This window comes from Pongo pygmaeus, chromosome 7, assembly GCF_028885625.2.
Source record: "Pongo pygmaeus isolate AG05252 chromosome 7, NHGRI_mPonPyg2-v2.0_pri, whole genome shotgun sequence".
Classification (NCBI taxonomy): Eukaryota; Metazoa; Chordata; class Mammalia; order Primates; family Hominidae; genus Pongo; species Pongo pygmaeus.
In genome coordinates, this window is record NC_072380.2 from 26,170,700 (window position 1) to 26,193,764 (window position 23,065).

The window sequence follows — 23,065 nt, forward strand, 5'->3', positions numbered from 1 at the left end:
CCCCTTTGCCCAATCTCGTCCGGTCCAATCACCTGGGCACCAAGTCTCTCCTCCCGATCAGAGGTTCGGAAATTTTACTTAGAAACTGCTCTCCTGGCTGTGTCCTGTCCGGCGGGACACTGGGGTGAATTCAGAGATGCCAGAACACACCCCTAAATACGACCTTCACCCCCTCTTCCAGACACATACCCCCGTGCCGAAGCACAGAGCCAGACAGTAGCCCGGGAATTCAATTCACAGGGAGAGCCGGTCTAGGTTTTATAAATGGAAAAAGTGGCTGTCCCCGTGGCCTCTCTTCGAACGTGAATTTTACAATTTTGGGTTTTTTATTTTTTAGGCTGGAACCTTTACTCTTTGTCCGACTACAAAGAAATATCTTTACTTGGCATATCAGAGACCTGCCGAATATTTAACTCACAATTCTTTATGAAATGCTTTTTTTAAATATCGAACTTCATTAACTCTCACACCAAATTGCAACTTTGGCATTTTCTTCCGGAAACTAGATTTGTATGTTCTATAAATGCAAATTCCCTAGAGAGGGTGGGAGAAAAGAAACTATTCATAAATGCACGACAAATATCTCAGGGGGACTCCGCGGTCAATACCAAACATCTCCCTTATAGGACAATTTGGGTAAGAAGTGGATTCGCTTCTTTTGTTTTCACATAGTGAAGGAGATTCGAGCGGGAACAGCTGCAGAAATACTGAGTCGTGGAGGAACGTTTTAGAGACACTTGATGTCGGTTGTATCCAGGCCAGTCGGGGCACTGCAGTAAGTTTACCCAAAATAGACTGGAGGAGCCAGATTCAACTCTACCCTAACACTTGGCAACTCCAGAAAGTCTTCCTCCTCGTCTTCCTCTCCTCTGCTCCTCCTCCCCCTGGTATTCTTCTTCAGAAATATCCCTCTTTCCCATCTTATTCCGGGTGCAGAACGAGCGAGCGAGGAAGCAAAGCGGAAAGGTCAAGAGAACAAATTCTCGCAGCAGCAGCTTGGGGAGCGCGGGTGCCCACGCGGAAATAGAGCCCCGGGAGGTGTGTGTGCTGTGGGGCAGGCTGTTTGGATAGAGAAGTGATTGATAGCTTCCACGCGAACCTAGGGACCCGATTTCCCAGGTGGGAGGGGTGACTTTCACGTGAAGCCCCTGCTGGGGGCCGTGCTGGGGTAAATCGGCCGGTTGCAGCCCCTTTCAGGGAACTGTGCATGAAGGCGGTGGCATCTGTCATCACTATTTACGGTGCAGCGATCGGAGCAAGTTGACCAGCATTAAAAGACCTGATCATGCTGGTCTCCGTGAAAGGGAAGACCAAGAGGAAGGTACTAACGATCAGAGGCAGGACTTACCCAGGCCCTTTCTCTCCCTTAAACTTCACAGCAACACTTCAAGTGGAATTTATTGATTTGTTTGCCCCCATTTTACAGATGAGCAAAATGAGGGTGGGAGATGACAAGTGGCATCCCAGCTGCTAAATGGGGAATAAGGATCCTCCCCGATCTTCCACTTCTAATACTCAACAATAGGGTGCAACAGAAGGCCTTCAGAAAGAAAAAGTTAAATGTGACTTTTTTTCTTTTTTTCCGGTTTCTTAGCTCAGTGATAACCGAAGAGCTACTCTGAAATGCCCCCCTTTTCCTGGTGGTGCCCGCCAGCCGGCAGGGGAAAGCCCGAGGGACCTCCCAGCTCCTTCCCGGATCTCGGCGGAGGTGTGAGCGATGTGTTGATTATTCATATTTTTACCGAGCGCACACTCTGCTGCGGCCGGCGCCGCCACATTTCACACGTACACTGACGAACACACATGCATAAGCGCTCACCCGGCCCCGCACGCACGCAGCGCCCCGTGTGCCCGGGGCCCTCCTCGGTTAAGGGAGGGGTGACAAAAAGCTCCCGCTCACTGCTGCCCCACCCCCAACCCGGCAGCCTTTTCCTCCAGGCCCCCATAAACACACCCTTGGCTTTCAGATCCAACTTTCTTCTCCATAATATACTAGTCACCGCGACTCCCGCCTCCTGGATTTGAGGATGGGGGAGACTTTGGCGGCGGGGATCAGCTGCAAATATGACACCATCTAGAATTTCATTCCATTTAGTACTAGGCAACCTCCTCCAACACACATACACGCACTCGCACACCACCACGATCACCTCCACCCACACTGGCACACCTCACTCAGGTGGCAAGAGAGAAAATCCAGGAAAGTCACTTGCATAGAGTGCACGGGTTTCAAGACGTCTTTGACGGTGCAAACTGGACTTCTAATCATGGGATCTCCCCAAACACAGCCCAAGGCCTAGAAATTCCATTTCTGGCTCACGGAACCCTCCATCCCCAACCCCTCACCTGCTGGGAGCCGGGCAATCATTTCGGGGCGCGAGTGGGTCCAGGGCGCAGGGCACATGGCACCCACGGAAACCGTCAGAGCCAGCTGGGAAAACAGATCGCTCTCCTGGCCGGGCAGCTCCGTACCACCCTCGAAGGGGGACACAACTTCCACTTACTCTTTTCTCCCAAAGGAGAGCAGAGGGGGGTCACAGGGCTTGGGGGTCACTGCGTTCAGACAGTCACCCCGCGCGGGAAGTGCTTAGAGCAATGTTTATAGGGCAATGCTGGCCTCGCCGCGTAGGGGTCGCTGGACTAGATGCCCAGAAACCCTCACAACCCGTGAGGTCCACTTTCCGTGGATCTGAACCCGGGCAATTTCGGTCGTTTCTGTTGTCCTCACTCGAAGGAGAAACTTTGGTGTCCGCAGACCCAGGTTAGAGGCTGGTATTTACTGATAAGGTCTCTGGCATTTGATGTTACTCCTCTGAATCTCAGTTTCCTAGCCAGTTAAATGGGAATGTTATTCCTCTGAATTTCAGCTCCCTTACTGGTAAAATGGGGATATTTATTCCCCAGAGCTTTGCTTGCCTTACGGATAAGACAGCTTAGGCGAAAGTATCTGGCACGCAGTAGGTGTTCAATAAACGCTTGCTTTCCTTCCGCATCTGCAGGTGTAAGATGAGGATGATCACATCTGCTTATGGAATTCATGGGTCCTGGGTCTCCTATGGGGGTGGGTTTCCTTTCCCCCGACCTATGTGCTCCTGAGGCAGGGATTCTGACTCGCTTGTCCTTGCAGCTCCTTTGCCTGGCACAGGGACTGGATCGCGCAGTGGGTGCTCAGCTTTTTGTTTGTTCTGCATGGAATTGTATGTGAGGAAAGTGCTTTAGAAGCTGTTTGGTGCACGCGGGCGTCAGAGGGCACCGTAGGTCACCGAGCGGGGTCTCACCTAGGGAGGGAATGCGACTTCATTCCTAGGAGGCTGCGCTGGGGGCTCCGCGCTGCGCGCGGCAGTGGGTAGGGCGCACCCCGAACGCAAGTGCGGTTCGCTGCTCGGCCGCGTGCTGGGATGGATCGCGGAACTCGCTAGATAATTGAAGAAGATCTCGAGGAGCTCTGGAATGGATCTTCGGTTTCTATGCCAAACCCCCGTTGATGAGTGGTTCACAGAGAACTCGGGGAGCCCCTCCTCGCCCTGCGCCCTCAGGAAGAGACGCGGCTTGCCTGGCACTGCTGGTCTCTGTCTCCAGAGAGAGCCAGAGCCGAGCTCCCCGAGCGGCGCTTTCCAGAGCCCGCATTAAACGAAGCTGGGAGGGAGGGAAGCTGACGGGCGGAAAAACCGAGACACTGTCAGCCAGGAGGTGGCTGACTAGAGGCTGCGGGATCCGGCGGTAGGGGGGGAGGGGAGGTGGTGGTGTTAAGGGGTGAGGTTCCAAACTTTTCCATTCCACAGAACTAGAAGCCCTTTTAAAACTTGCATCATCTTTTATGCAAGGGCAATTCATGTTTATTGCAGAAAAATATATACAAATAAAAACAAAAGAAATTCCTAACAGCCTCCAACGGCATCAACATAAATAACTATTGCTAACATTTGGATGGATTTTCTCCCAGCCTTTCTTTTACGCATATTTCTATATACAGTACTCTAAATGGGAGCATAGTCTATATGCTGATTTGTAACCTGTTGGCTCACTTAATATAGCATATTTTCCTATGCCATTAAATATTTTTCTACAGTAACATTTAATATTTGCATAGTATTTCCCTATCCATACCATAAATTGTTTGACCAGTCTATTGGTTTGGACATTTAAGTTGCTCCTAATTCTTCACTATTATAAACAACACTATGATGAACATCTTTGTAGCTTAGTTTTTCAATATGATTCTTTCCTTAAGATAAAGTCCTAGAAGTAAAATTGCAAAATCAAAGACTTTGCATGTTTTTACACCTTGATACAGATTGACAATTTGGCCTCTTGAAAGACTAAATGTACACTTTTGCCAGCAATACCTGAGATTACCCCTTCTGCCCTCACCCCTCAACCTTCTTGAATCTTTGAAGTTATAGTCTGGCTTTTAAAATTTCCCAGTTGATAGATTGGAAATGTCCTTTGGTATTTGTATTTTATTTATATTCAGTGAATTTCCAGTAAGGGGAAATTGTTTTTCATACACTTTTTGGCCAGTGTACATCTTTGGGGAGTTAACTATTATTTTATTAAGGGCGTTGAATTTTAATTTATCATATATGTTGAAAATATTTTTTCCATCTTTGCTTGGTGGTAATTTTATTTATAATTTTTTGGTGGCAGAAATACAGACGTATTTTAGTTACAATGTTTTCATCTGCAAGTACCAAAATAAGCGACTAACAGCAATATAAGCAATAAAATCATTTAATTATCTCATATACCAAGAAGCCTGGAGGTAGATGGCCCCAAGTTAGGTTGCCACAAACAACACTGGTTCATTTGCTTTGCATGTTAAGTTTCAATCTCACCGTTACTGCCTCCTAGTGGCGGATACAGCAGCAATAGTGGCGCACATTCAAGGCAGGAAGCAAGAGGAACTGAGACACCAGCAGGTTTGTCCCAGTGGATTGCAAAGTAGAAACTTTTCCAGAAACAGCCTTTATGCCTCCTTTGCCATAACTGATTCATGTGGCCATCCATAGTCAGACGTTTATCTGGGAAAGCAAGTGCTTCCATTGTGAGGCACTTCAGGGCGGGTTGAGAATGGCAGTTGGATTAGGCAACTAGACAAGCCCCCTCCCCAAACCCACTCGCCCCCCTCCTTTTTTTTTTTTTTGACAGAGTCTTGCTGTGTCACCCAGGCTGGAGTGCAGTGTCGCCATCTCGGCTCACTGCAACCTCCACCTCCGGGGTTCAAGCGATTCTCCTGCCTCAGCCTCCTGAGTAGCTGGGATTATAGGCGTGTGCCACCATGCCTGGCTAATTTTTGCATTTCTTTTAGTAGAGATGAGGTTTCACTGTGTTGGCCAGGCTGGTCTCGAACTCCTGACCTCAAGTGATCCGCTCGCCTCAGCCTCCCAAAGTGCTGGAATTACAGGCATGAGCCACCGCGCCTGGCCTTAGACAAGCCCATTTTATGTCCTGCAATAGGTCTTTAACTTGTGTGTAGTTAACTTCACCCATGTTTTTCTTTATAATATCTTTTGTGTATAATTTAAAATAAAATTTAGCACCTGTTATGTACTCGTAATTAAAAATAAAATTTTTTAAAGCATAATATGTTCCTTTTGTGTTGTTCACAGGTAATCCTTCCCCATTCCAAGATAAATTAAATATTGATGTATATTTTCTTATTTCTCTATTTTCATTAAAAATTTTGCCCTAAGTAAATAGATTTGTTCATTATGGTCTTGGTTCCCTTTTCAACAATAAAGACTAAGTTTTAGAAGGCTAATTTAAATAGAAGATTAGTTATACATACTGAAATATCAAAATCTTTTTTTTTTTTTTGAGACAGGTTCTTGTTCTGTTGCCAATCTCAGCTCACTGCGGCCTCCACCTCCCAGGTTCAAGCAATTCTCGTGCTTCAGCCTCCTGAACAACTGGGATTACAGGCATGTGCCACCACCCAGCTGATTTTTTTTTATTTTTAGTAGAAACACTGGGTTTCACCATGTTGGCCAGGCTGGTCTTGAACTTCTGGCCTCAAGTGATCCGCTCACCTCCCAAAGTGCTGGGATTACAGGCATGAGCCACCACACCCGGCCCATTTTATTCAAAATATTTTGATGTTTATTTATCAACTATAGTCCATCTGGAATTTATTTTATGTTAAAAGGTGGAAATCAAACTTCTGTCACTAAACTCTTAATTGTACCAATAGCATTTATTAAATAATCCTTAATTTCTCCCAAAATGTGAAACATTGGTGTGTGTATATATATATGTATATATATACACATACATATATACACATATACTTATATATACATATATACATACATACGTATATATACGTATACATATATGGAGAGAGAAAGAGATTTTAAAATTAGAACTGGAAATTTATGACATTTAGAAACTAGAAAAACCACATGCTTTTTAGTTTATGCATTTTATTTTATGTCCTGCAGTAAACCTTATAGTATTAGCTGGTCTTGGTGGCTGATGTCTGTAATCCTAGCACTTTGGGAGGCCAAATGCAGGAGGATTGCTTGAGCCCAGGAGTTCAAGACCAGCCAGGACAACATCGTGAAGGCATGTCTCAAATAAAAAATAAAAAAATAAAAATAAAAAAACCCTGTAGTTTACTCATATAGGTCCACCACAAATTTTGTTTGAATTATTCCTAGGTAGTTTGTATTTTTTTTCTATTGTAGTTCCTGATTATTGCTGAAATATGGGGAACTTGTTCATTTATTACACACACAGACATCTTTCTTAGCTCTTATTAGTTGTCCTAGTTTCTTAATTGATTCAGTTAGACTTTCCAAGTAGACAATTATATCACCTACTTAATGATAATTTGGTCTTTTTCTTTCTAGTAAAGTAAACCTGATTTATTTTACCTGTTTAGTTTCATTGGCTAGGATCTCTAATACAATGGCAAAGAGCAGAAGTATCAGAGATACACTTTATATTGTGTCTGAATATTATGGATATTTTTATAATGTGTTAAGTTGATGATTGGTGTCTGATATTATAGAGTACAGATTTATCTCAGGTTACTGAGAACTTTGATTACAAATAGATGTTGAATTGTATCAAATATATTGTTAGCACTTATAGGGTGATTATAGATTTTCCTCACCTTTCTATTATTGTTATTAATTATATTAATATATTTACTAATACTGACATATTTTTGAATTTCTATAGTAAACCCAACATGGTCATTTAATCATTTATGCATTCATTACAAATTTATCAGACACTCACCTTACCAGGTACACCATGGTAAACAACACCAAGTCCACACCCCTGAGAAATTGTATTCCAGGGAAAAGATGATGATTGATTTGCAATTTTCTCATGTTAATTCTGTCTTTGCAGGTGTGTTGTGTATTTACTCACCTGACATCCATCATTTATTCTCACCTCCTCTTCTGTGACTTTCTGTCCTGGAGATTTACTTCTTTGGTGTTCTGTGGATCATTTCAGAAGGCCCTGCTTGAAGTTTGCCTCTTCAACTCTTCCAACAATTTTACAAACTCCACACCCCCTTTTTTAATCTCTTCTTCTATGATGTTTGGAAGAGTTTCTATTTCTTATGCCAAACTCCAACTAGCACATCAGATTTTGGTATCAGGGTTACACAAGCTCTGTAGAAATAATTTCTATGATTTTTTAAATATACAAGTTTAGCTTAAATAGCATAGGATCTATATTTTCTTTAAATTAACAGAACTTGGCCAGGCACAGTGGCTCACACCTGTAATCCTAGCACTTTGGGAAGCCAGGATGGGAGGATCGCTTGAGACCAAGAGTTCAAGACCAGCCTGGTCAACATAGCAAGACCCCCCCAAACTCTATTAAAAAAAAAATTAACAGAAATTTCCCATAGAGCCTTTAATAAATTATCTAATTTATTTGATGGTTAATGATTTATTCAGGTTTTCTATCGCTTACTGAGTATATTTGGATAATTTTTATTCTCATATAAAATAATCTATATCATTACTATTTTTAAATGCTTTACCATAGAGCTGTACCTTGTATTCTGCTATAACCTTAATTTTCTGTATCTGAAACAATTTTTTCCCATTGCCAGAGTTGAATATTTTCATTTTGCATCCTGTTTTATTTATCTTTAATACTTTAAGTTGTGGGTTATATGTGCAGAACGTGCAGTTTTGTTACATAGGTATACATGTGCCATGGTGGTTTGCTGCACCCATCAACCCATCACCTATATTAGGTATTTCTCCTAACGTTATCCCTCCCCTAGCCCTCCACCCCCCGATGGACTTGGAACCAACTTAAATGTCCTGTTTTATTTTTATTCCTCCAGACTTTTCGAATTTATACTCCCATCAACAGGGCACCAGAAACTTGGTATTATCTGACTTTCTAATTTTGGCAAATCTGATGGGTATAAAGATATATCTTGCTGTTGTTTTAATGCGCATTTCTTTGCTTGCTGGTGAAGTTGAGCATCTCTTCAAACGTTTTTTAACCATTTGGATCCCCCTCCAATTAACCACTTATTGATAGCATTTTTCCACTGGATTTTCAGCCTTGGAGATGGTTGTTGCTGCTGCTTCTGCTGCTGTTGATGTTGATGATTGGCAGAAGGATTTTATATGTTTAGATGTTAATTGTCAGTTTTAGATGTTACAGATATTATCTCTTAATCTGTCATTTGTCTATAACTTGGTCAGTGTTGTCCTCTGCTGATTAGCAATGCTTTGTTTTTATCTGGTCAATTCCGTCCACTTTTGTGCTTTGGAGTCTTACTTAAGAAGTCTTTCTACACCTCAAAATTACACAAAAAAATCCTACCCTTTTAATTTCATCTTTTACGTCCACATGTTTAATCTTATGCACACGAGATTAACTTGTGACATTGTCTAAAATAGTGGTCCAGATTCTGTTTTCTCCATTAAATGAGCCATAATTGAACTATTATACCACCAAATGCTTGTAGCATGGCAAGAAAGAAAATTGTCCCAAATATGGTCTGGGACAGAATTTTCTTTATGTATGTGATATAATTTATAATTCCTTCTGGGAAATAATTAGCATTCTTGTGTGATTTTTTGGTAGACTTTATTGAGCTCAAGAGCATCTTCTGCAAAGCTATCAGTCTTGAGAAGAGTCTGATAATATTAACTGGCACTGCCTTATTGTATTTTTCTACAACCTCTTCTTCAAAGAAAAAAATCTGCAATGGCTGGCTCAGGACCTTCTTTCCCCAGGGCAAATCTGAAATAAAGCTTTGACATGAGCTTGTACTAATTTTTTCAGAAAGGGTGCTTTAACAACAGCCTACATAGTCTTCAGCTCTTCCAGATAGAGCTGAAGACTGTATAGATGAACACTCCCCTCCATCCAATCATGCCTGTAATACATCTTAGAGAAATTCCCTTAAAGTTTATTATATGAGAATAGCACCTCTGTCTAGTTTCCAGCAATAATGGGCTTTTAAAAATTATATTTCTCAGTATTTGAGAAGTTTCTTGGAAATGACATGTGGATATTATCATTTTTTACAACAATATCACTGCCTCCATTACAGTTCTGTTTGGTAAAACTTCCCAAGAATTGTTTAGAATCTTTAAGTGTTAATTCCCAGTATTTTTACTCTCATTGAAATGACAATTTAAGTTGTTTAAAGTGTTATTTTCCCAGTAGTTCTACAACAGTTCATAAAATTGATCTCTTTCTTTAAACTGCCAATTCTCTTTCTACATCTAAGGACTTTGCATATTCAGTGCTCTTCCTACGGAGGGGAATGAATTTGAATATTTGGGGTGAGCTACTTAACATCCACATGCTTCATTGTTTTCATGTATAAAACACAATGATGACATATTTTAGCAATTTTTTATTGTTTTTCAGGTAATGGGAGTTGAGATTGAGTCCCAGATGGATTTTTATTCAGATCCTCCAGGCCTCAATGAAAAAAGAATAGGAAGCTTTAGGTTATTGTGCATTTTACTTTTCTAGATTTAAGCTCCAATGGGCTGTGGAGAACAGGAAGGCAGCTACAACTACAAGCAGCCGTACCAAGGAGCTTCATCTTCATGTCGGAGGGTTTTGGTTTTTTTTTTGAGATGGAGCCTCTGTCGCCCAAAGTGGAGTGCAGTGGCTCAATCTCTACTCACTGCAACCTCTGCCTCCCAGGTTCAAGTGATTCTCGTGCCTTAGCCTTCTGAGTAGCTGGGACTACAGGTGTGCACCACCATGCCTGGCTAATTTTTATATTTTTAGTAGAGACAGGATGTCATCATGTTAGCCAGGCTGGTCTAGGACTCCTGACCTCAGGTGATCCACCCACCTCAGCCTCCCAAAGTGCTGGGACTACAGGCATGAGCCACCATGCCTGGCCCATGTCTGAGAGTTTTATCTTTATATTTCTTAGGACAACCTAATGTTAACTGGAACAGTGATGTTTTATTTAGGGTTCCTCTGCCCTCCTTAGGGCCAATCTCTGTAGTGCCCATACCGTGTTTAGGATATATCCCCAAACAGATAATATTATGCATGTCAGAGTAGGCCCTCACCCTGAGCCTCTCCCTGTGCCCGGTGCACAGCTGGGAGGCACAGGTAGAACTCAGCTCCCCATGCCATCTCCAGGTCCGTCTGTTCTGAGTTAGGGCATGCTGGTGGAGTGACTCCCACTGGTTCCTGGGTAGCTTCTCATCTGTAGAAAATGCATGAAATGAAGCAAAGGAAACACCTGTCCAGGCAGACCTTCCCCTTCATTCATTCGTGCCTGTAATATGTCTTGGAGAAATTGCTTGAAGTTTATGATTTGAGAATGGCACCTTTCTCTAGTTTCCAGCAATAATGGGCTTTTATAAATTATATTCTTTTGGCAATTTCAACAGGAATTTTGAGCATGGGCTCAGAGGATTGGAATCTCATATTCAACTCTGTATTCCCAGCACCTAGTAAAATGTAGTAAGTATAAAGAACACATCTGTGATGAAGAGATGAATTAGTAGGATGGTCACATAATTTATAGTCTAAATCAGGATCCTTTTGAGAATGAAAGGGGATATTGGCCAGGTGGGTCAACAGATTAACAGGAGTAAAACAGGACAGTCTCCAGAAAACCAGGATATGTGATCACCCTATGCATAGGGAAATGGAGAAGAAAGAGAAGTGATAGGGCGAAAGAATGATAGAGAAAAAATATGCCTCAGCCGGGCGCAGTGGCTCACGCTTATAACCCCAGCATTTTGGGAGGCCGAGGTGAGTGGATCACTTGAGGTCTGGAGTTCAAGACCATCCTGGCCCACATGGTGAAACCCTGTCTCTACTAAAAATACAAAAATGAGCTGGGCGTGGTGGTGTGCACCTGTAATCCCAGCTACTTGGGAGGCTGAGGCAGGAGAATTGCTTGACCCTGAGAGGTGGAGGTTGCAGTGATCTGAGATCACACTACTGCACTCCAGCCTGGACAACAGAGCAAGACTCCGTCTCAAAAATAAAAGAATAATAACAACAATAATATGCCTGGATTCCCTGGGAAACCAACTCAGAGCCACAGACTGGCATGCAGGAAGTTTACTGTGGACTGCTCTTGTCAACAGTAAATAAGAGGGAGTGAGAGAAGTCAGGTTAGGCAGAGGAAAAAGTTAACTGTGATGGGCCAGAGAAAACTGAAATGGGGATGGACCTGCAGTGAAATTCCAAATCAAGGCAAGAAGCCTAGGCCTTTGTACTCCTGCATCAACTGGTCACAGGATGTGAGCTGACCAGGAGAAGGCAGCTTAACCCTGGGTGAGGCAGCCTCCCTCCATGGAGGTCAGTTCCCTCCTAGGGAAGCAGCTGCAGACCTTCAATAGCTAACACACCCAGCACCTAGAGCAATGAGTGCTAGGGTCCCAAAGGAGCATCAGGAGGGCCTACTAAAGTATCCACTACAGTCCACCCCTTGTGCTGTTCAATTACCTCTCTCATGGAGCACATTCCCCCCATTTCTGGGATTCAGAATGGTCTTCTTTTCAAGGGAAACACAAAAAGAAGAGGAATGAGTCAAACGATAGGCCTGCTGCTATGGCTGGTCTCAAGGCAACAACTGACACACATCATCTCCCTCCATTCTAGGCTCCCTCCACCCTCAAATAACATTTCTAATCCCAGCACTTTGGGAGGCCGAGGCAGGTGGATCACTTGAGGTCAGGAGTTTGAGATCAGCCTGACCATGGTGAAACCCCATTTCTACTAAAAATACAAAATTAGCCAGACATGGTGGCACATGCTTGTAATCCCAGCTTCTTGGGAAGCTGAGGCGGGAGAATCACTTGAACCTGGGAGGCAGAGATTGCAATGAGCCGAGATTGCACCATTGCATTCTAGCCTGGGCAACAAGAGCAAAACTCCGCCTCAAAAAAAAAATAGGCCACCGCACCCGGCCTATTCTTCTTTTAAGGACCTCCTTTTTTCTACACACGAAATGGATGCCCAGGTGCACTGCTTACAGCATTTTCTGTTGAGAGGATTTCTCCTGCCAGTCATCTAGGGCCAACCCTGAGTGGGGCTGTAAGGAAGCTGCAGTCCATTTTTGGCTTGTACCACATGCCATGCTGATCCATCTGTGAGCCACACCTGGCCTTTTTCCTCCCCAATCAACTGGTCATAAGGAATCACCCAACCTCATGCAGCCAGAGGCATGAGTTCAGGAGAGGCAATGATACAAAAACAGTGGTGAGTTCAGTGGAGGTTTGGAGATTTGGGCCATTGGCCCTTGCAGCTTTCTGATGCTCTGGCTTTGTTTGGGCCTCCCTGGATGTACTACTTCCATCTCACAATATGGCACTATGGGTCTCTCCAGATATATGATTTCGTCTAATAGAACCAAGCTCATAACAGGCAGTCTGCCTGCAGGATCACTTCATGTGTCATGGAGTTGCTTCATCTCTCTAGGGTCTAGAAACTTTCTAGAAATTGTTTCTCAAACACATAATTTCCTGCTATAGATGGCATTGACCTCACTCCTAAACTCTAAGGGTCTGTATTGTGATTCTTTTATTTGAGATTCTGTAAACATCACGTGGCAACTTTTGACCCCACAGACACCTCTAATTCCATAGGGTCTATTGGATTATAAAGCCCAATTATCAGCACAGCTTGAATCTCAGCCTGGACCTGCTATAGAGCTCTTTCCAGTTCTGGGTACTCCAGAGTTACAGCCAGTGGGAGAGTGGTATTCCCCAGTGTGGAATATGCTGCTTTCAGACCCTGAGGCCCACCAGGCATTGTGCTTCCTTCTCAGTGGTAGGAGGTGCAAGATGGAATAATTTGTGCTTTACTTTGAAGGAGATGTCCCATTGTGCTCCAGATCACTGGACCCTTAAAAACTTAACTATTGTGGCAGGTCTCTGAATCTTTGTTGGGTTTATCTCCCACCCTCTAGAACATGTGTCTCATGAAGGCCTTTAACTCACTTGCCACATCTTGTTCATCTGTCTGATGAACGTGAAGTCATTAATATAGTTGGCCAATGTGATATTTGGAGGGATGTCTAGATCGTCCAGGTCTCTTCAGCCTACGTATGACAGAGTGAGAAACGTAACCCTGGAGCGCTACTGTTAATGGATATACTGCTTGTCCCATATGAATGTGAATTGTTCCTGATCCTCCTTTCTAATGGCAATGGAGAAAAGAGTATTTGCCAGATTAATAGCTACATACTAGGGCTGAGGCTACCTTAAAATGCTCTAGCAAAGATATTATACTTTCTCCAGTGCAGCAGCTGGAACTGGGGCTACTCTTTTAGTGTGTGATTGCCCATATTCATCCCAAAGGGTATCTGGTTTCTGTAAGAGCTGGGCTGATGCAATTACCTAGGGATGCAATGGGGACCACCATCCTTTTATCCTTTAGCTCTTTAAGGATGGCATTACTCTCTCCTCCCAACCCAGGATGTGATCTTGGTTTAGATTTGCTGTCTTGGCCAGAGGAAAGGTGGGACTTCAGAGGCTGCTGTTTGGCTTTTTCCCAAGCACACATACTGCCATACCTCTCCCCTACAGGCCAGGGAACCAGTGTGGGAGTTCTTCCAGCTCCTAAATATGTCCATTCTCATCAAACTTCCAGAGGCAAGAGAGGTGACACCAGATGGATGATGGTGAGCCACTGTGAGCCACACCTAGGACAGAATTCCACACATTACCAGGCTCCACACATTACCAGGCCCCTCTTGCTAACAGGGGGTCCATACTGACACCTGGGGTACCCAGTCAATGCCAACTTGGAACTTGTGTCCAACAATCCTCCAAATATCTGAATTGTCACCCTTCCCCAGGGAACAGTCATATAAATGGCCATAGATCTTAGAGAAGGACTTTGGCCATAATTATACACTTGTCAGAGTGTTGCAGGGTCTCTTCTTCTGAGGACCCTTCCTCTGCTTCAGTCAGTAGGTTCCCTTCCTCAACAGGTTCAGTCAGTAGGTCTGAAAATTGGTTCAGGTCTAGAAACTGGACAAGGAGCATGACTTCCATCTGGATGGCTGCTGTCAGCCTCCAATCTCCTCTCCTTGGTTTCTGTTTTTTCTACAGGTCGAACAGTACCCTTGTTGGCTACTCATCTATCTTGGCCCTAGGGATCCCCATTGTGAATTCTGGGATTTGGAGGCTGATAAGAGACAGAGATATGACCACTAGGTGATAGTAGCACACAATGAACTTGATTTCAGCAACACTTCGATAGGATTGTGTGCAAAGGGAAGTCCTTCCCAGAATGAAACCTTTCAGAAACAAGGGGCCATGCAGAAGGAGAAGATGGCAAAAGAATTCAGGAGGGAAAGGGGAGTGGCAGAGAAGCCTCATGTGTCTAGGCAATGTCACTCAGGGAGTCTCTGGACTGGAGCGCTCCCAGCAGCAGCAGTGGCTTAGAGTCTTTTATAACCCCAGGGCTTGTCTTATCTATGGCTAGCAAACATTGGATACAGATATTTTGCAAGGTAGGCAAAGCAGACAGGCTGTAAATAGCTAAAAATCTACTTACTGGTTCTCTATTTAAAGCAACACGATGCTTTGAATTTAAAAATTTGAGTTTGGCAGGCTTTTGAACTAATGGTCCCAGCCTGCTGCAAAGAAGCAAACAACGTAGGGCCAACCTACAGGGGCCATCTTTGGCTCCTCTGTATAACATCATGTTCTATTAGCTGTCTCTGTAGCTCTCCCTCATCAAGCCACTGGCTGCCACTCTGATTTAGCTCCTTGTTATAGTAATTGCCACCACATTGCCTCTAATGGCTAACTGCTTCCACTTGGTCTCTGTTGTTTAGGGATCCTATCACCCCCATTGCTATGGAAGCCCAGTCGCCCAACAGCATCTCCTGCCATCTGCCCTGGCCTGCAGAGGACAGCCACTCCTGAATTTCTCAACGATGTTGGTGCCCCTCTGCCCAACTCATTTCTTGTTGCTCTCATGAACAGAGTGTCCTCTGGGTTCTCCTGAGGAACACAGTTGGCCGGTGAGTTTCCCAGCTGTAGGTAGCATTCTCACTTAACTGAAATCTTTGAGCCCTTCTTCTTTTGTCTTGCATGAAAATTCTGATATTTCTAATTCATTTAGTGTCAGCCACTAAGTGACACTAATGGCTGACACTAAGCTTGTATACAAGTTTCTCCAAATCATCCTTAGTGTGTTAGCAACATCTCCTAGGATCCCAGAGCCCTGAGGTGCCAGGGTCCTTGCTAAGGTTTAGTAATGCAGCATGTCCCATACCCACAGGCTCCCTTTACCCAACTTGATGTTCTGCCCCCTCTACATCTGGCACCCTCAGGACCCATCCCCCTACAGTCTCTCCTGGCTCTTGCTAGAATATTTTTGCAAGTTCCATCAATCCCTTTGGGGAACAGTCCTCTTCCTCTCTTAGTGGGTCCTTTGGGGCACAGTCCTCTTCCTCTCTTAGTGGGTCCAGCACTTCCCTGGCCAGGTAATGTTGGGATCTGACCTTTGTTATTAGTCTGGTGGTCATAACTGGAGGTGGGCTCAGGGCCTGAAAGGGACATGGTATGGTTTGTCTCTGTGTCCCCACCCAAATCTCATCTCGAATTGTAATCCCATGTGTCAAGGGAGGAACCTGGTGGGAGGTGACTGGATCATGGGGGCTGTTTCTCCCACTCTGTTCTCATGAGATATGATGGTTTTATAAGTGTTTGGTAGTTCCTCCTTCCTCTCTCTCTCCTGATGCCTTGTGAAGAAGCCTGCTTCTTCTTCAACTTCTGCCATGATTGTAAGTTTCCTGAGGCCTCCCCAGCCATGTGGATCTGTAAGTCAATTAAACATCTTTATAAATTACCCAGTCTCAGGTATTCTTTACAGCAGTGTGAAAGTGGACTAATACGGACATGAGTTGTCTTGAAGGGTCTAGAGGCCTGTGCATTATCTTCAAGCCATTGGAAAGTGCTGTCTTCTAACAGGGAGGAGTGGGCCACTTCTTCAGGCCCAGAATGTTCAAGAGGCTCTGGACATTCAAGACGTTCAAGTGTAGACATTGTCATTCCATCTCTCAAGGTCTCATTTCAGCCAGTCAGGGCCCTGGTCATCTGGATCTGTACTAGGCATCTGCAGGATATGAGTGTCTCTTGATTTGCTGCCAGAGGCCCTCTGGCTTCTGCACTTAGCCTTTAGCTGGTGATGAATTTCCCTCAGGCTTTCATGGTCTTCTCTAAGGCCTCTTTTGCCCTCAGCAACAGTGATCCGATTCTGCAGCCCTTGTAATGGACTCATTGTTATGGACTGAGTATTTGTGTCCCACTACCCACTCCTAAATTCATATGTTGAAGCCCTAACTCCCAATGCGATGGTATTTGGAGATGGGGCTTTGGGGAGATAATGAGGTTTACATGGAATCATGTGAGTGGAGTCCTCATGGTAGGATTAGTGTTCTTATAAAAAGAAGCCAGAGAGTGCTTCTCTCACCACCACCATGTGAGGACACAGCAAGAAGGCAGCCATCTGTAAACCAAAAAAGGAGCCCTCACTAGACACTGACCATGCTAGCACCCTGATCTCAGACTTCCAGCCTCCAGAACCATGACAAATAATTGTTTGTTGCTTAAACCACCCAGTCTATGGTATTTTGTTATTGCAGCTGAAGCCTGCTAAGACACTGGTTCACCCACCAGTAACATTGCTCTCACCATTTTTCCTACCAGAGAAATTAGCAAGTGTATAACTGCAATAGGACGGGGACTCTCCATACTCCACCTGCCACAAACATTATGGTCCTCACTGCCAGCCTTCCAGCAGGTGTTCTACCTACCTCTCAAACCCTGTTTTTAGGGGTTGTTTCCTAGGACCTCTCCAAGTACCAACTGTTATGCATTGGGTTCCCAGAGAAACAGACCCTGGGACTCTAAGAATGGTGAGAACAAGCACTCCATTGGGAAGTGCTCTCAAAACCAAAGCTGGTGAAGAAGCAAGAGAAGTAGACTTGGGTGACAAGAGAAGCTGAACTGCTTCAAGGAGTGCTGGAGCTGGGATGACCCTTCATAGAGGTCCTGAACCAAAACAAGGGGCCTGGCCTTTGTAGTTTCACATAAACCAGTCATGGGATACAGGGGAGGAGGCACACACTTGGGTAAGGTGGCTTCCTTTGACCAAGCATAATTCACTAAGAAGGGGATAGCTGTGAGCTACCAGCAGCCAACACTCCAAGCATCTGGGAGCTTGAAGGATGGCACAACACAGTATCAACTACAGCCTGGGTCACAGCTTCCCTGCCAAGAAAGCACAAATTCTTCCTCCTCCTGTTCTACTGGGAATTGCCAGGGGAAGTTTATTAGCATATCCTCTAACAGAAAATATGCCAGAGGCCACGAGTAGGGGTATGGCAGGGACATATAATCACCTATCACACCTATAATCCTATAATAGCAGCACTTTGGGAGGCCCAGGGAGGAAGATTGCTTGAGGCCAGGCGTTCAAGACCAGCCTGGGCAACATAGCCGGACCTTATCTCTACAAAAATATTTTAAAATTAGCCAAGGTATGGTGACGCATGCCTGTAGTCCCAGCTACTAGAGAGGTGAAGGCTAGAGCAAGCTTGTCTAACCAGTGGCCCCTAGGCCACATGCAGCCCAGGATGGCTTTGAATGCAGCCCAACACAAATTTGTAAACTTTCTTAAAACTTTATGAGATTTATTTTTTTGCAATTTTTTTAGCTTATTAGCTATCATTGGTGTTAGTGCATGTTATGTGTGGCCCAGGGAAGCCAAATTGCACACCCCTGGGCTAGAAGATCTCTTGAGCCCAGGGTTTCTAGACTGCAGTGAGCTATGATGGTGCCACTGAACTTTAGCCTGGGTGACAGGGCAAGGCCCTATCTGGAAAAAAAAAAAAATGCCCTAACCCTGCCCTTGGGCAGTTATCCTGTTTGTATCTCTTTCTTCAAACTTCCTTTGGAGATAACCACTTCTCTTCCACATATTCCTCGGCCTCAGCCTTATTCCTCATCTCTTCCCTTTTCTTTTTCTTTTTTTTTTTTAACCCTCTCATACCCTTGTTCCTAATAAACATTATTTGGTTAAAGATAAGTGTTATGGGTTGAATTTTGACTCCCCTGCCTCACTCCACGCTGTGGTGAATGTCTAAATCCCTAGTATCTCAGAATGTGGCCTTATTTCGAAAAAAGGCCTTTGCAGATGTAATTAAAGTAAGATCATTGCGGTGGGCCCCAATCCAATATGGCTGATGTCCTTATAAATAAAGGAAAGAAATGTAGACACTGAGAAGCACACAAACACAGGGAGAATGCCAAGTGAAGATGAGGGCAAGAGCAGAGTGGTGCTTCTGCAAGCCAAGAAACACAAAGGACTGCCAGCAACTGCCAGAAGCCAGGCAGGAGGCACCGAACAGATTCTCCCCCAGACCTCAGAAGGAACCAGCCCTGCCAATTCCTCGATCTTGGACGTCCAGCCAATACGTTCCAGACAGTACGTGTCTGCTGCATAAGCCCCCAGCATGGTACTTTTTTTATGGCACCCACAGGAAATGAGTACAGCAAGATTGCAGCAAGGAAATAAAGTCAATGTGGAGAGTGAGGAGGGGAGCAGATTGGCATGTTCCTCCAGTGAGTGGCTCTATCAAAACCAGAGGAAGGAGCACAACTTCCTCAATTTTATTTATCTGGTTTGAAATGCAGAGCAATAGGTAACTGTGCCCAGGGTGTGTTTGATACAGTGGACTCCCCAGTGAGTCTGTGGGGCATCACTCTGCGATATTCTCATGCTCCTGAGTGCTGTGTGAGTTGTGGGACCCTCAAGAATGCAAAGATTTATGCAAAAGAGAGAAAAGGAATGGCAGGGCAGGGCCTTCACACTCATACACTCATCCAAAACTCTATCTCTTTTTTTTTTTTTTTTTTTTTGAGAAGGAGTCTTGCACTGTTGCCTAGGCTAGAGTGCAGTGGTGTGATCTCAGCTTACTACAACCTCCGCCTCCCGGGTTCAAGCGAGTCTCCTGCCTCAGCATCCCGAGTAGCTGGGATTACAGGTTCACGTCACCACATCCAGCTAATTTTTATATTTTTAGTAGAGATGGGGTTTCACCACATTGGCCAGGCTGGTCTCGAACTCCTGACCTTAAGTGATCCACCTGCCTTAGCCTCCCAAAGTGCTGGAATTGCAGGCATAAGCCACGACACACGGACTTTTTTTTTTTTTTAAGTAAAGACAGGATCTCACTACGTGGCCCAGACTGGTCTTGAACTCCTGGGCTTAAGTGATCCTCCTGCCTCAGCCTCCCAAAGTGCTGGGATTACAGGCATGGGCCATGACACCCAACTCCTTCTTATCAAGACATCTGTTGCCAGCATGTTACTACCTTGGAGAGCCGAGTCCTCAGATAGCACTAAGTGTGGAGTTCGCCTGCCCACCAAGTTCCTCAACTCTCCCCACCATTGACTGAGTGACGTGGAGGGCACGGGCTCTGTGAAGTCGAGAGCCAGTACAAGCTCTTCTTCATGGGAATGAGAAGGCACCAGCACCACCTCAGCTACTGTCCTTTGCACCCTCTCCAGCTTCTCCAGATAAAACACAGACAAAGCTGCACACCGGTGACAGAAAGAACCACTTCTTAGATCCTTATTTGTTAAGTAACCAAGAAGAATGGGTGATATTGCAAAGCACAGAAAATTGAGAACAAACTTAAGTTGCATGTGGGTTGTGGGTTCTAATATTGGCAGAGCACTTCACTTTTTCATCTATTATCCCATCTTGACTTCACAATAGCCACATAAGTTACAGAAGGAAGAATGATTCCCATTTAGCAAATGAAAAACCGGATCATAAAGAAATTAAAAGGGTATGTCAAACCTAAACAACTAGCAGAACTAGGCTGAAAGAGTTGAACTGTTTTTTAGATCAGCAATTCTACACCCCAACAATGGGTCACAATACATTCTATTATGAAATAATGACTTCCGGGATTCATGTTAAAATGTTTGTGCTTTCTGTCAACCTAACTGATGTCAGAAAGATAAGAGGAGAATCGGTAATTTTTCTAAATCTATGATTCCTTAAAGGTATATTTGGTATTTAAAACATATATATCCAAGGCAGTTTTTATTTCTAAACATTACTGAGCTTTTTTTTTCAGACAGAGTTTTATTCTTGTCACCTAGGCTGGAGTACAGTGGCAAGATCTCCGCTCACTGCAACCTCCGCCTCCCGCGTTCAAGAGATTCTCCTGCCTCAGCCTCCCAAGTAGCTGGGATCACAGGCACCCGCTACCACGCCTGGCTAATTTTGTATTTTTAGTAAAGACGGGGTTTCACCATGTTGGTCAGGCTGGTCTCGAACTCCTAACCTCAGGTGATCTGCCCACCTCGGCCTCCCAAAGTGTTTGGATTACAGGTGTGAGCCACTGCACCAGCCACATTACTGAGCTTTTAAAAGGCTCATGTGTCAAATTTTGTCCGTAGCAAAAGGTATACCAAAAAGTATATTTGATGTTTAAAAGATAATATCCAAGTCAGTTTCGATTTCTAAACATTAGTAAGCTTTTAAAAAGCTTATGTGTCAAATTTTTGTCTGTAGCAAATATTGCTAACCCATGATTTTTAAAAAGCAGCAAGAGAGCTTTCAGTTATGTAGTAACCTGCCCTGTGTCACTTCTGTCTTTGTAACTGCTGTGTATATGTAACAGAAAAATGTGGTAATTGGGAGTTCACGGAGTCTATGATTCCATTTTGACCCTTTTCCAAAGGTAATGAAGAAAGTCAGCATTTCTTCAAACTGCCCCAGCAGATTTGACTGACTAATAACTGACAGCCAAAAGAAACACAATTTTGTTCCAGAATGGATCAGGGAAAAGATTCCCCTCAAGGCAGTCATGCAAATACACCCTGGCCCACAATCATATGTCCTAGAGGAAATAGGGAAGTGGCGCAAATATATTTTAACCACCGTTGAAGGCACTACACAGTATTTGTCCCATATTTCTTCTCCACTGTGTCCTTGTAGCAACAGTCATGACTCTAGCAGACTCCAAAAATCCATTGGCTAGCCACATTACGTTCCAAAACTTCAGCAAAGTAGTTCTCACGTATAGTTTAGGTAACAGATGCCCAATTCTAGGTGTGGGTAGGGGGAGGGATGGTAATCATTTTGAACTACCATCATTTGGTATTTATTTAACCAGTGTGAAAAAATCAGAGTCCATCAGAGTTATTTAAATAAAAAGTTTGACAATGACATTTAGTCATAGTAAAGATCAGATGGCAGTCAGGATGGTTAAAACATCACACGCAAGGAGCCCACAGTCCTGGATTTAACCCTCGCTGTATCTGGTAGTTTTCTTTTCCACCAATATTGCTGATAACTCTCCAGCCCTTCTGCCACCTGAAAATGCCAAGTATCTGGGCAAGAGGTGCCAGGGAAGTCAAAGCAAACCCATCAAGGTGCACATCCTGCTAGCAATGGCATCTTCCCATACCACAGGAAGCAGAGATCAGGATTTTTTAACTTTTATTTTGGTTCAGGGGTACATGTGCTGATTTGTTATACAGGTAAGTTGTGTCATGAGAGTTTGCTATACAGATTACTTCATCACCCAGGTAATAAGCATAGTACTCAATAGTTAGTTATTTTTGTTTTTGGTTTTTTTTTTTTTTTTTTTTTTGAGACAGGGTCTGACTCTGTCACCCAGGCTGGAGTGCAGTGGCACAATCTAGGCTCACGGCAACCTCCACCTCCTAGGCTCAAGTGATCCTCCCACCTCAGCCTCCCAAGGAGCTGAGACCACAGGTGCATGCTATCACACCTGGCTAATTTTTGTATGTTTTTGTAGAGATGGGTTTTCACCATGCTGGCCAGGCTGGTCCTGAGCTCAAGCAATCCGCCCACCTCGGCCTCCCAAAGTGCTGGGATTACAAGTGTAAGCCACCGCGTCCCGCCTATAGTTAGTTTTTCAATCCTCCCCCACCTCCCACCCTCCACCCTCAAGTAGACCCCTGTGGCTGTTGTTCCCTTCTTTGTGTTCATGAGTTCTCATCATTTAGCTCCCACTTATAAGTGAGAACATGCGGTGGTTTTCTGTTCCTGCATTAATTTGCTTAGGATAATGGCCTCCAGCTCCATCCATGTTCCTGCAAAAGACAGGATCTCATTCTTTTTTATGGCTGTTTAGTATTCCATGATGTGTATGTACCACATTTCCTTTATCCAGTCTACTGTTGATAAGCATTTAGGTTGATTCCATGTCTATGCAATTGTGAATAGTGCTGTGACAGAGGCCAGGATCTTTAATGCTTTATACCTATTGTAGGTTAAGACTATATAAGAACTTAAATCTTCCCTATCTGATCCACAAGAGGGGCAGGAAGTAGAAACATGGGGGTGATCGCTGTTCATTAAAGGGCAATGAGTAGTTAAGCCACACTTTCCAACAGAGTAGCCATCAGCTACATGTGGCTTTGAGCATTTGGCATGTGGCTCACACAACTGAGAAATTGAATTTCAGTCTTATTTCATTTTCATCAATTTAAATTTAAATAGACACCTGTGATGGGATAGCATTGAGTTTGAAAAAGAGAAATAACAGAACCAGCAAAATAGTTCATATTTCTCA